The sequence below is a fragment of the Anopheles arabiensis genome (assembly GCF_016920715.1).
Source record: "Anopheles arabiensis isolate DONGOLA chromosome X unlocalized genomic scaffold, AaraD3 X_pericentromeric_contig0005, whole genome shotgun sequence".
Classification (NCBI taxonomy): domain Eukaryota; kingdom Metazoa; phylum Arthropoda; class Insecta; order Diptera; family Culicidae; genus Anopheles; species Anopheles arabiensis.
Genome location: NW_024412083.1, coordinates 135,001 through 147,500, shown reverse-complemented (window position 1 = coordinate 147,500; position 12,500 = coordinate 135,001).

The window sequence follows — 12,500 nt, the reverse complement described above, 5'->3', positions numbered from 1 at the left end:
ATCGCAACTTGATGCAAAATAAATTGCACGAGCTAATGATACTTGTACCATGCACAGTACACCGTACCAAAATATACCCCTGAAAGTGTGCAATTTGGTGCTACCCTAGGGAATATGTATGGAGAAGCCTAGCTACGTGTGTCGCACGTTCCAAGTTGCATGGACGTCGAACAGAGGCATGCAAAAGCACCTATCTAGGGAATTACTCTACGTTCTAGTAGCAAGTGCGATTTTCCGGTCCAGCACGGCAGTACGCCTGCACGCATACACTCCATGTACCAAAATGTACCAACCTAGGCGTTGCTCAGTAGCTTTTGGCGGCACATAGAAAAAGTATTCGAGTTCAGATTTTTGGGACTTAGCGTATTTTTAAAACTAATAACGAAAATTAAATTTTAAATCGGTAAACGGCTAGGAGTTGCTCAGTAGCTTTTTGCGCAACGTGGCAAAAGTATTCGAGTTCAGATTTCTAGGACGTAGCGTATTTTTCAATCATAATAAACCGAATCAAACATAACAATGATGAAACTTACACCATGTCCCAAGGTTGTGCACAAAACGTAACGATAAAGTGCTGGCGAAGTTAGAGGTGCACCAAAATTGTGTACCGATCAGGGAAAGTACTCTACGTTCCTATGATTTGGGTGAAAAGTGTTATTTAACTGCTGGTTAGAATAGACAGTTGCTTATCATACACATCGCAAACGAACACCCCTTAGTGAGCATTAGCAAAAGTCAATTGCACAAAGCAAATGCAATACAAACTGATCAAGTACATTAAAGAACGCTACGTAGCAGGACTTCTTTCCAAGAATGGTGTCCGCAACGGGAGGGCAAGCGTCCTTCCCAGGTTTTCCTAGTAAACCTTGTATGGTAAACATACCCAAGCGTGTCTGTAAGCACGCAACGAAAGTCACGAACGGGCACATACCTAGGGAATGTACTCTACGTACTTGGACTTTTGTCCAAGAATGGTGTCCGCGACGGTCGGGCACTGCGACGCAATAACCAAATCCTAGGATTGTAACTTTAGTGTGCACAAACATAAACATTAACGCGTTCGCTCGGGCTGCGCCGTCCGTGTTGAACACAAATGTGGGTGATTATATGCGTGGAGGGACAAAAACATACGAGGAGGAGACAGTTTTCTGCACGATGTGCACAGAGCTCATTTCGTCGTCCCGGGCGAATGGAAAACACAAACATCGCGAGTATCGTTCTAGGTTTCTGTCTATAAAAGGGCAGGCCAAAAGGTGACCGGTTGAGATAAGCATTTTAAGCATACAAACACTTTATTGGAACTTTTGATACAAAAACAAGGTACGTACATGTAGGTTGTACCAACATGGACATCTATGAACGCGTACGCTCGGGCTGCGCCCTCCGTCTTGTACTTTCCTGATCGGTACACAGTTTTGGTGCACTGCTATTCCGACCGGCAACTTGTACCAACATATACATCCATGAACGCGTACGTAGTGTACTTTCCCTGATCGGTACACACTGTTGGTGCACGGCATAAGAAAAGAGCTAAAATGGTCAAACTCAATCCATTTCAACAATAGATAGTCGATAGTAGCTGTGCCGATGAAGTAGGGCACGATGCAAGTTAATGTTGTTTAATGAATAACATGTCCGCCATACATTTCAGTACAAAATTGCTCGGTCAGACCTACAAAGTGCTATATCTCGAATACGAGGCGTCGGACTGGGGGTTGTAGAACAATTTTAAGTTCGTCTAATGATTCTACATCCGATTCTGGATAGCGGTTTTTGACCACTTTTCAATATTTTGTGACACCCCGAACCTAGGGGCAGCTCCTAGCTTTTTCAAAAATGTGCACCGATCGGGCCGGAGAGCTCGTGTGGCTCAAAACATGTTTTCGCTAAAACACCTCAAAACGTGTCGAGAACGCACCCTAGCTCTTGTTTTTCAAAAGTTATGGCCATTTAAAGTGAGGTGGTTTTTGCTTCAAAATAGCTATTTTACCCGTCCCTATGGCCATGCTTTAAATTTTCACGAAAATGCCAGGTCAGACCTAGGGCGGGCCATATCTTGAATACTAAACGTCGCAGACATTGGTCGTAGAACAATTTTAAGTTCGTCTAATGATTCTACATCCGATTCTGGATAGCGGTTTTTTGACCACTTTTCAATATTTTGTGACACCCCGAACCTAGGGGCAGCTCCCTAGCTTTTTTCAAAAATGTGCACCGAACGGGCCGGAGAGCTCGTGTGGCTCAAAACATGTTTTTCGCTAAAACACCTCAAAACGTGTCGAGAACGCACCCTAGCTCTTGTTTTTCAAAAGTTATGGCCATTTAAAGTGAGGTGGTTTTTGCTTCAAAATAGCTATTTTACCCGTCCCTATGGCCATGCTTTAAATTTTCACGAAAATGCCAGGTCAGACCTAGGGCGGGCCATATCTTGAATACTAAACGTCGCAGACATTGGTCGTAGAACAATTTTAAGTTCGTCTAATGATTCTACATCCGATTCTGGATAGCGGTTTTTTGACCACTTTTCAATATTTTGTGACACCCCGAACCTAGGGGCAGCTCCCTAGCTTTTTTCAAAAATGTGCACCGAGCGGGCCGGAGAGCTCGTGTGGCTCAAAACATGTTTTTCGCTAAAACCCCTCAAAACGTGTAAGGAACGCACCCTAGATGATAAAAGTGCAATCAGAATGTCAATCGACAACTTTGTTGGGGGTACCATTTTACTCTACGGGCCAGTAGCTTAGGCGCGCCAACAGCGCTTTCCTTTCGGGTTCCCATTTTTGCCCTCCTGGGATTATGATCATTTGCTCATTGCCTACTATAGGGAGGGTACCTTGCTACGAGGTCAAACATGAAGATTGCACCAAATCGTAGTTTTTACCTCTATTTAGTCGTAGGAGCATGGTTTGCAGTGGCAGTGGGTCATTAAGCCCCCGTTTGGGTCATACGTCCCCTCCGCGATAAAAATCGTCGTATGCCTATAGTCCGAACTAATGAAGCAAAAGTGGTGTCTGGTGGGCTCTGCCGATGATTTTAACCTATGATTTTGAGCTTCCACCCTATAAAAACGTTCCTGGAGCAGTACATCACGGGTCTACGGACCCAAAGACTTCGTCGTGATGGTTTCTAGTAAAAAGTTGTAACAGCTAAGGGTTTTGAATACGCGTATATTAACCATTGCTTGAAACTAAGCTTCGTTGTCTTTAAACTCTGCAAGACCAATCGAACTTCTTAGGGAAACCCGAAGGATTCACGCTAAGCTCGATGAGCTATTATGGGTAGTGGTGCATGATCTGGTGTTCCTTGGATCTAATCCAATGAATAAATTTATGAGGGTATATATGGTGCAGGGCACAAAGCGTGATGAAACCGGGTCTCCCTACCAAATGTGGCATATTTTTTCCCTGAGAGCGAAGCTCAGACCCACGTAGGGGAGAGCGAAGTGGAACTTAAATGTTCTATGCAGCAAATGTTCGCCATGCGGATAAACAAGTTGGAATAGTTCAATGTAGTGTAATGCAAACACGAATCGCAATAACGATACGGGACCCAGAAGCAATTCTGCGGATCCCTCGGGGAGTGGTGAGTTGATATAAATTAGAGGTGAAAGTCCAAGTTGTTCAAGCTCCGGCTCGGCAGCCGATACGAGGTTCCTGTTGGGCTTTGTACATCGCGCAGAGGCGCCGTTCGGTTCTAGCAATGATTCCCGCCACCATGTTCCATGCGTGCAGAGATCCGTTAGAGCTCGTTCAATGTGTCCCGCCGTGATTACGAAAAGTCCAACAGTTGACCAAGTTGGGGTGCGTCAAGTAAACGCGCAGAGATGCCGTTCGGTTTAGAGCAATGTCTCCCGTATCACGTTGGAGTTCTTCCACTAGTGCAGAGAGATCGCTGAACCGTTCAATGTGTCCCGTCGTGGTGTGCTTGTACCGAACACTTAGGATACACCATGCTTTGTTGGTTTGGGATAGGAGTGGTCGCGCAACTGCCTCCACGCCGCAAAGTGCCAGTTCGGATTGAAGGTCAACTTTAGCCGTTCAATGCATCAGTCGGTGGGTGTTCAGATGGCATCACAACTTCCCTAGGTGCTTAAGTTGGTTGGGTTGTAAAACATGTGCACATGCGCAGAGTATCGTGCGTACTAGCAAAGTCTCCCGTCACGGTGGTTATGAATGAGTTCCATTCAGTGCAGAGAGATCGTTAGTGCGTGCAATGTGTACCAGTCGATGTGTCGTACCGGAATACAACCCCGCTTAGAGGCCCGTCGCTCGAAGAGGACAAGCAAGAGTGCGCAGAGTGCCGTACTGGCCTAGCAATGTCTCCAGACAGACGTAGGAACACCCGACGCAGTGCAGAGAGTAGATCCGCTAGCCATGTGCAATGCATCCGACGTTGTCTGCTTGTGCAGTCTATCGAGTGGCGCCAACGACGCTCCGGCGTCACAGAACAAATCTCGGTGGTCACGGGGACTTGCGCCTCGCGTGATCAAGAGTGTAGTTCGTGTTCAAGCAATTGACTCGAATTCTGGTTGATCCTACCAGTGATATACGCTCGTCTCAAAGGTTAAGCCATGCATGTCTAAGTACAAGCTTCCTAGAAAGTGAAACCGCATAAGGCTCAGTATAACAGCTATAATTTACAAGATCCTCATCCAAACAGTTACTTGGATAACTGTGGAAAAGCCAGAGCTAATACATGCATTATGCCGGGACTGTTGGCCTCCGGGTCGGCGGAACTGGTGCACTTATTAGTTAAACCAATCGCCTCCGGGCGCTTTGAGTTGAAATCTGGATAAGGATGCCGATCGTACGGTCGCTTGCGACTGACGACAGATCTTTCAAATGTCTGCCCTATCAACTATTGATGGTAGTGTAGAGGACTACCATGGTTGCGACGGGTAACGGGGAATCAGGGTTCGATTCCGGAGAGGGAGCCTGAGAAATGGCTACCACATCCAAGGAAGGCAGCAGGCGCGTAAATTACCCAATCCCGGCACGGGGAGGTAGTGACGAGAAATAACAATATGGACCTCTCTAACGATGGTCCATAATTGGAATGAGTTGAGCATAAATCCTTTTGCAAGGATCAAGTGGAGGGCAAGTCTGGTGCCAGCAGCCGCGGTAATTCCAGCTCCACTAGCGTATATTAAAGTTGTTGCGGTTAAAACGTTCGAAGTTGATACCCCGTCCAGACTCGCGTCCGTCGCGGGCGCCCGGCCTCTCGGTTGGGACCGTCCGTGTACGCGCTCGCGGCTGCGACTCACAATGGTGTACCTGGGCGTTCTACTCCGTGACGGGTCAGGACTTGTCGCCGCGACCTCGTCGGTCAAGGTCTTGTTCGACCCAGCTTCATGGTGCCCGGGAACTCTCGTTTACCTTGAACAAATTAGAGTGCTCAAAGCAGGCTAGTTCAAAGCGTCCGGTCCTCCGGGGCCGGCGTTGGCCGAGAATAATTTTGCATGGAATAATGGAACATGACCTCGGTCTGAGTGGTTTCGTTGGTTTGTAATAGACCAAGAGGTAATGATTAACAGAAGTAGTCGGGGGCATTGGTATTACGGCGCGAGAGGTGAAATTCGTAGACCGTCGTAGGACCCACAGAAGCGAAAGCGTTTGCCAAGGATGCTTTCATTAATCAAGAACGAAAGTTAGAGGATCGAAGGCGATTAGATACCGCCCTAGTTCTAACCGTAAACGATGCCAATTAGCAATTGGGAGACGCTACCTACCTTCGGTGCTCTCAGTAGCTTCCGGGAAACCAAAATCGGGTTCCGGGGAAGTATGGTTGCAAAGTTGAAACTTAAAGGAATTGACGGAAGGGCACCACAAGAAGTGGAGCTTGCGCGCGATTCGAGCAGTCACCCAGTACGGTCACGGTGTGTTTTGCTCCGCGGTGAAGATAGAAATTTTTGTGCAAAAATTGCCTGGAGGACCCAAATTGGAGTATAAATCGTTCATAAGAGTGAATTTAAGTGCAACGAACGAAAACCGCATGAAAATCGGTGCAAAAACGCGGAAAAATATGATAAACATTCCCCATACATTTTGTATGGGGAACTATTTCGCTAAAAAATGTGTTAAATAAGTCTTTTTCAACACGGTTTGCGGTGAAATCCATAAATCAGGTGGTGTTTAACAATTTTTAGCCGATAAACAGTGTTTGCCGGCGAAAATTCGCGAAAAATAAGGTGCGGAAAATTTGCGTAAGGAATTACAACAACAACAACAACAACAGTATATGTGTGTCGCGAGTGCGTATAACATTCCGGTCCACGAGCGCCGGAAGTGGCCGGAAACGGTAGTGTTCGTGCCCGTGATCGAGTGTATGCAAAAAACCGGACGAAAAACGGACGTAAATCGCCGAAAAACAACGTGGTAAAAAGTGTCAGGGTGCTACCGCCGGAGCACGTGTCTCCGGGAAAAGGAGTTTAATAGAAAATCGCTAATAACTTCGCGAGTTTTGGTCGGATTTGTGTGCGGTTTTCACCGTTGGGTTAGTTTCGATGCGAACAATACGATCCCATAAAAAATAGTGAAAATCGTGAAAAATTTTTGACAGTTTGTGATGACATCTGAGTGACAAGCAATACCCAGGCGACAAATATTTTATCGGCGAGCAGTTCCCAGGGGACAAAAATTTGAACTTACCGTTACTGCTTGAAAACTGCCCGATTTTTTAAAAAGTGTGCGGAAAATTCTGGGAAGGTGGGTAGTGCCCTCGGGAGCTCGAATCTGCTCGATTCGACCAGATCGTGCAACTCGAAAATTGCTCGAATTTTTCGAATCTGCTCGAAAAATTTGAAAAATTCGGGGAAGCTGTGGAGGGTGTAGAGCGACTTGACTAGAGTGAAAAACACGGGAAAATTATTTTCCCCCTCCCCCTTCCCCCGTCTCCTCCAGGGGCCAGAATCACAGCAGCTGGGCGGCGCAGCATCCCTGGGGTCATCTCGACCCCACGGGGTCATATCGATCCCCAGGATTATCTTGACCCACAAGGGAGTTTACCACGAAGATGGAACTCTCAAATCGCAGTTTGAGGCCTCGGCAGCCATCCGTCGATTGCGGCATGGGTGCGGTTCAGAAGAAAACCGCAGTGTCAGCCAAAATTGACACTGGACGTACACCCCTGGCTGCACGTTTGAACGAGGAAAATGAGGTTCGTCTGCACCTGATGTTGCAGGCGGAGAAGGCGGAGAAGGCGGAACTGATGAAGACGGTAGCAGGTCTCCAGGCCACTGTTGAGGGATTGCAGAAGCAGCTTGCGGAGTCGCAGCAGGCCAGGCTTTCCGCCGAAGCGGACGCAAAGAAGGAGAGAGATGCATTGCTGGCCGAGATCCGCGATCTAGGGAAGCAATTGCGCCAGGAGCTCTGCTGGCAACGCGGGCAACAGCAGCAAGCACAACCTGGTCCGTCAGTGACAACGGCGGTTACGCTCCCGGCCTACCAGGTGCCAACGGGAGAAGACATCCGGCAAGTGGAGCAGCCCAGCTTCGCTGAGGTCGTCCGCCGCAAATATCGCGGCATGGCTAAGGGAAACCCCGGCAGCCCCTCAGCAGCAGCAGCAGGAAAACCAGCAGCAGCATCAACAACAACAACAGCAGCAGCAGCGGCAGCCACAGCGACAGCAGGTCACAGGCTCGCAGCAGCAACAACAGCAGCAGCAGCGCCAGCCACAGCGACAGGCGGTCGCAGGCACGCAGCAGCAGCAACAGCGTCGGCAGCAGCAACAACAGCAGCAGCAACAACACCAGCAGCGGCCTACTGCTGTACAGGCGCAGCGTAGCGAGCAGTTGCACCAGGAGCGACGACGTCCAGCACGCCCTCGGCAGGACCAGCTCATCTTTGAGCCGGCCGAGGGCTGCTCTTAAGGCGCTCTTCGAAAAGATCCGCCTGAATCAGCGCCTGGCGGAGGAGAACAAGCACGTGCATCAGGGCTACCGCACGACCCGCGACTTCCTTCGCCTTACACTCAAAAGGATGCAGATGCCGCTGTGCTGCTGCAGCGCATCCAGGAGGAGGTCGGTGATTTGGCCACTGGCCGGATCATCACGGAGATGGCCGAGGTGATGATTACCGGCATCGACATGTTGGCCACAAAAGAGGATGTGGAACGTGGCCTGCAGCGGGCGCTGGAACGCACAGTAGTTGCAGCAACCACGTCCTTGTGGGAGCGTCGTGATGGGACGCAGCGTGCCCGTGTCCGACTTCCACGGAGGGACGCTGACCTTCTGGCGGACAAACGTATCCTTGTTGGATACTCGGCGTGCCTGGTGCGCAGCGCGCCAAAACAGCAGCGAAGCGCCGTTCGCTGTTTCCGCTGCTTGGAGCGTGGACACACCACTGCAGACTGCGCCGGCGTGGATCGTTCCGGCCTATGCCTGCGATGCGGAGCCACGGATCATCGCGCGGCATCATGCACCTGCGATCCGAAGTGCATCGTTTGTGGCGGCCCACACCGCATCGCCGCCCCCATGTGCCCAGGCCCGCAACCACAATGTTGAACGTCCTGCAGTTCAACGCCAACCATTGCGAGAACGCCCAGGACCTGGCGTTGCATGTGTTGACCACCGAGGGTCTTGACGTTCTGCTCTTGTCCGAGCCCTATTGCGTACCGCGCAATAACGGCAATTGGGTAACGGACGAGAGTAAGACGGTTGCCATCGTCGTCAACGGCAACCGGCTGCCGATACAGCGTATCAGGCACCGTCAGACCCTCGGTGTGGTTGCGGCCGACGTCGGTGGAATCGCTGTGGTGAGCTGCTATGTGTCGCCGCAGACAGGAGTCCCAGAGTTCCGAAGCACTATGGAAAAGATCGACCTGATCGTCCGCGGGTGCAGCCGGGTTCTCCTGGCCGGCGATTTCAACGCCATGCACCTGGACTGGGAAGCAGCAGGACTTGCCCGAAGGGCTTGGAGCTTCTCCAGTTGGCGGACAACCTCGGGCTGGTGCTACTGAACAAGGCAGACTGTCTGCCAACGTTCAAGGGGAACCGAGCGGACACAACTCGGTTTCCGCCCAGCCGACCGGACGTTACGTTCGCCAGTAGTGTGATCAGCCGTCTCGACCCGCGCGAGCACAGCGCCCGAGGCTGGCGCGTTCCCGACGTGGTAACGCTCAGTGATCACCGTTACGTCCGGTACGAGGTTGGCGTGAGTCCACCATCATCGAGGATCGGGCAGCACGGCGTGGACAGCGCCCGGCCCGCGTAAGCAATGCCGGTACGCGCTGGAAGACCAGTCAGTTTGACTCCCAGCTTTTCGGGAAAGCGCTGGCCATGACTGGGTTCGCCCGTCAAGCTAACAGCGTCGAAAGCTTGGTCGAGTCGCTGACCAGCGTCTGCGACGAGACGATGTCGCGGGTCTTCCCAGCGCAGGACCACACAGGTCGGCCAGCTTACTGGTGGACTCCGGCGATCCAGACGATGATCGAAGAACTCTCCAGAAAGGAGCAAATGGCGATGAGGACCATTCCGCCCAACGAACAGCTCCAAACGGAACTCTTAGCTGCCAGAGAGAGCCTTCGGAAGGCTATTCGTTCGAGTAAGAACGAGGCGTTCGACCAGTTCTTGCTGTCGATCAGGGAGGATGAAACCGGAAACTTTTTCCGGAAGGTCTTCCACTGGTTCCAGGCGGCCCGCTCAGCCCCGGAACGCGATCCAGCAGAACTGCGGCGAATTGTCGACGCCTTGTTCCCGGTTCATCCGCCGGTAGAGTGGCCTGATCTCCGAGTTGGCAACATGGCGCCGCTCCGATCGATCGGCCTGACCGAGCTGGAGAATATAGCAGCCAGCATGCACCCGCGGAAGGCTCCTGGGCTTGATGGAGTACCGAACGCCGCCCTTACGGTTGCTCTCAGGCAGCAACCGGAGCCCTTCCGCCGGGTGTTTCAGGAGTGCCTGGACACGTCCTGCTTTCCGCAGCCGTGGAAAAAGCAGCGACTGGTGCTCCTGCCAAAGCCAGGCAAGTCACCGGGCGAGCCGTCGTCATTTCGCCCGATTTGCCTGCTTGACAACACAGGCAAGGCTTTGGAGCGGCTGCTGTTGAACCGGCTCAACGAATATATCGAGGATCCAGAGAGTCCGCAACTGTCTGAGCAGCAGTTCGGATTCCGGCGAGGGCGATCGACTCTGCAGGCCATACAGCAAGTCGTAGACGCGGGACGAAGGGCGAAGTCCTTTGGCAGGACGAACAACCGTGACCGGCGCTGCCTCATGGTTGTTGCCCTGGACGTCCGTAACGCGTTCAACACGGCTAGCTGGCAGAGCATCGCCGAGGCGCTCCAGGCGAAAGGAGTCCCCGTGCAGTTGTGCCGCATACTGCAGGACTACTTCGCCGACAGGGAGCTCACGTACGACACGGCGGACGGGCCGGTTACCCGCCGAGTATCGGCAGGTGTTCCACAGGGGTCTATATTGGGCCCCACATTGTGGAACATCATGTACGACGGTGTGCTAGCCGTAGAGCTCCCTGAGGGCGCCTCCATCGTGGGATTCGCCGATGATCTTGCGATCCTGGCAGCGGGGACAACACCGGAGCACGCAGCAGCGATTGCGGAGGAAGCGGTGGCAGCGGTCAACAGCTGGATGGTGCGGCACAAACTCTCCCTGGCGCCGGAGAAGACGGAGTTGCTGATGGTGTCGAGCAAGCGAAGCGGATACAAAAACATCCCTGTGAACATCTGTGGAGTGGAAGTGCGCTCGAAGCGGTCGATCCGCTACTTGGGGGTCATGCTACACGACCACCTGTCGTGGCGCCCACACGTCGAGATGGTCGCGGACAAGGCCCTCCGTGTGGTGCGAGCATTGCGTGGCGTCATGCGCAACCACAGCGGCCCCCAAGTGAGCAAGCGGAAGCTGCTCGCCGCAGTGGCCGCGTCCATCATCCGCTACGGCGCACCCGTCTGGGCGGAAGCCGTGGACCTGCAGTGGTGCAGGCGGATTCTGGACCGCGTGCAACGGCCCTTGGCCCAGGGCATCACGAGCGCCTTCCACTCCACGAGCTGCGAGGTAGCGGTGGTTTTAGCCGGAGAACTGCCATACCACCTCCTGGTGAAGGAAGACGCCCGCTGCTACAACCGACTGCAGTTAAGCCCGGACAGCAGTCGAGAGGCGATTCGCCAGGAGGAAAGGGAGTCATCGCTGCAGCTGTGGCAGCAACAGTGGGACAACGAGGCGGCGAATAACACCAGCCGTTACTTACGTTGGGCCCACCGACAAGTGCCAGACGTGCGCCTGTGGACGGGACGGAAGCACGGAGAGGTAGATTTCTACCTCTCGCAGGTATTGAGTGGACACGCCTTCGTCCACGAATTCCTGCACGTGTTCGGGTTCGCTCCGTCCCCGGACTGTCCCAGGTGCGCAGGGTCGGTCGAGTCGGTGGCCCACGTACTCTTCGAGTGTCCCCGCTTCGCAGATGTTCGGGTGGAGTTACTGCACGGCGTCGACGAGGACAACCTCGGCAGTCGTCTGCTGGAGAGCGCGGAGTCGTGGGACCGCATCCAGCAAGCGGCTCGGCGGATCCTCTCCGTGCTGCAAGAGGACTGGCGGCAGGAGCAGCTTACCTTGGCAGTCGCTGAGGCTGCTCAGCCAGATCCAGCAGCCAGCCCGCCCGAGGACATGGCGGAGGTAGAGCGGAGATTGCTGAGGCGACGAGAGGTGCGCAACCGCAGCGCCCGGCGAATGCGGCAGCGGCGTCGGCAGGAGCGGCTCGGCGAGAACGAGGTCGTTCCGGCAATCATGGCACGCGCAGCGCCAACGACGCAGCGGCAAATGACGCAGTGGAGCCGACAGGGGAGGTCGAGGAGGAGGAGGCCAGCCGTCCAGCGCCAACAATCCCCCCGCGCAGCCGGGGATTGCCTCCCTCCCCACGTACGTTGGAGATGCGGCGACTTCGTCGGAACCACGTGCAACAACTGTACCGGAGAAGGCGTCGGGACGGAGAGCTGGGAGACGTTCCGCAGGGTCGCCAGCGACGCGGAAGAGCCCCATCTTCGGCGGCGGAGATTGAGCAGCGTCGCATCAACAGGCGGAATAGGGAGAGGCAACGGCGGCTGGAGCAACGGCAAGCGGAGGTAGAGGCTCAGTCTCCCCGTGGGACGAGCTGCCAAGTTCCCAGCTTGCTGAAAGAAGAGCTGGCCTCACGGAGGACGAGCGAGCTGCCGTCACTTCGGCGAACGTCTTCGCGCGCTGATATAGCTCGGTCTTGATACGGAGTAACCTGCGTGGATTGGGACAAAGACTACGGCTTACGGAACACGTTTAATGAACAAATGCGGGAAACAAATCCTTTAACGAAAGGAATGTTGTTGTTGAACTAATTACGAATAAAATAAAACGAAAGGCCCAAATGGGCGGAATTCCCGGCGGGGGGGAGTCCGTTAGTGGTAACCCCCCGCCGGAAGGAGCGGGTTTTCTGGGTTAAAATTTAGATAACACCAATAAAGAAAACCTAATGAATTAAAAAAAAAAAAAAAAGAAGTGGAGCTTGCGGCTTAATTTGACT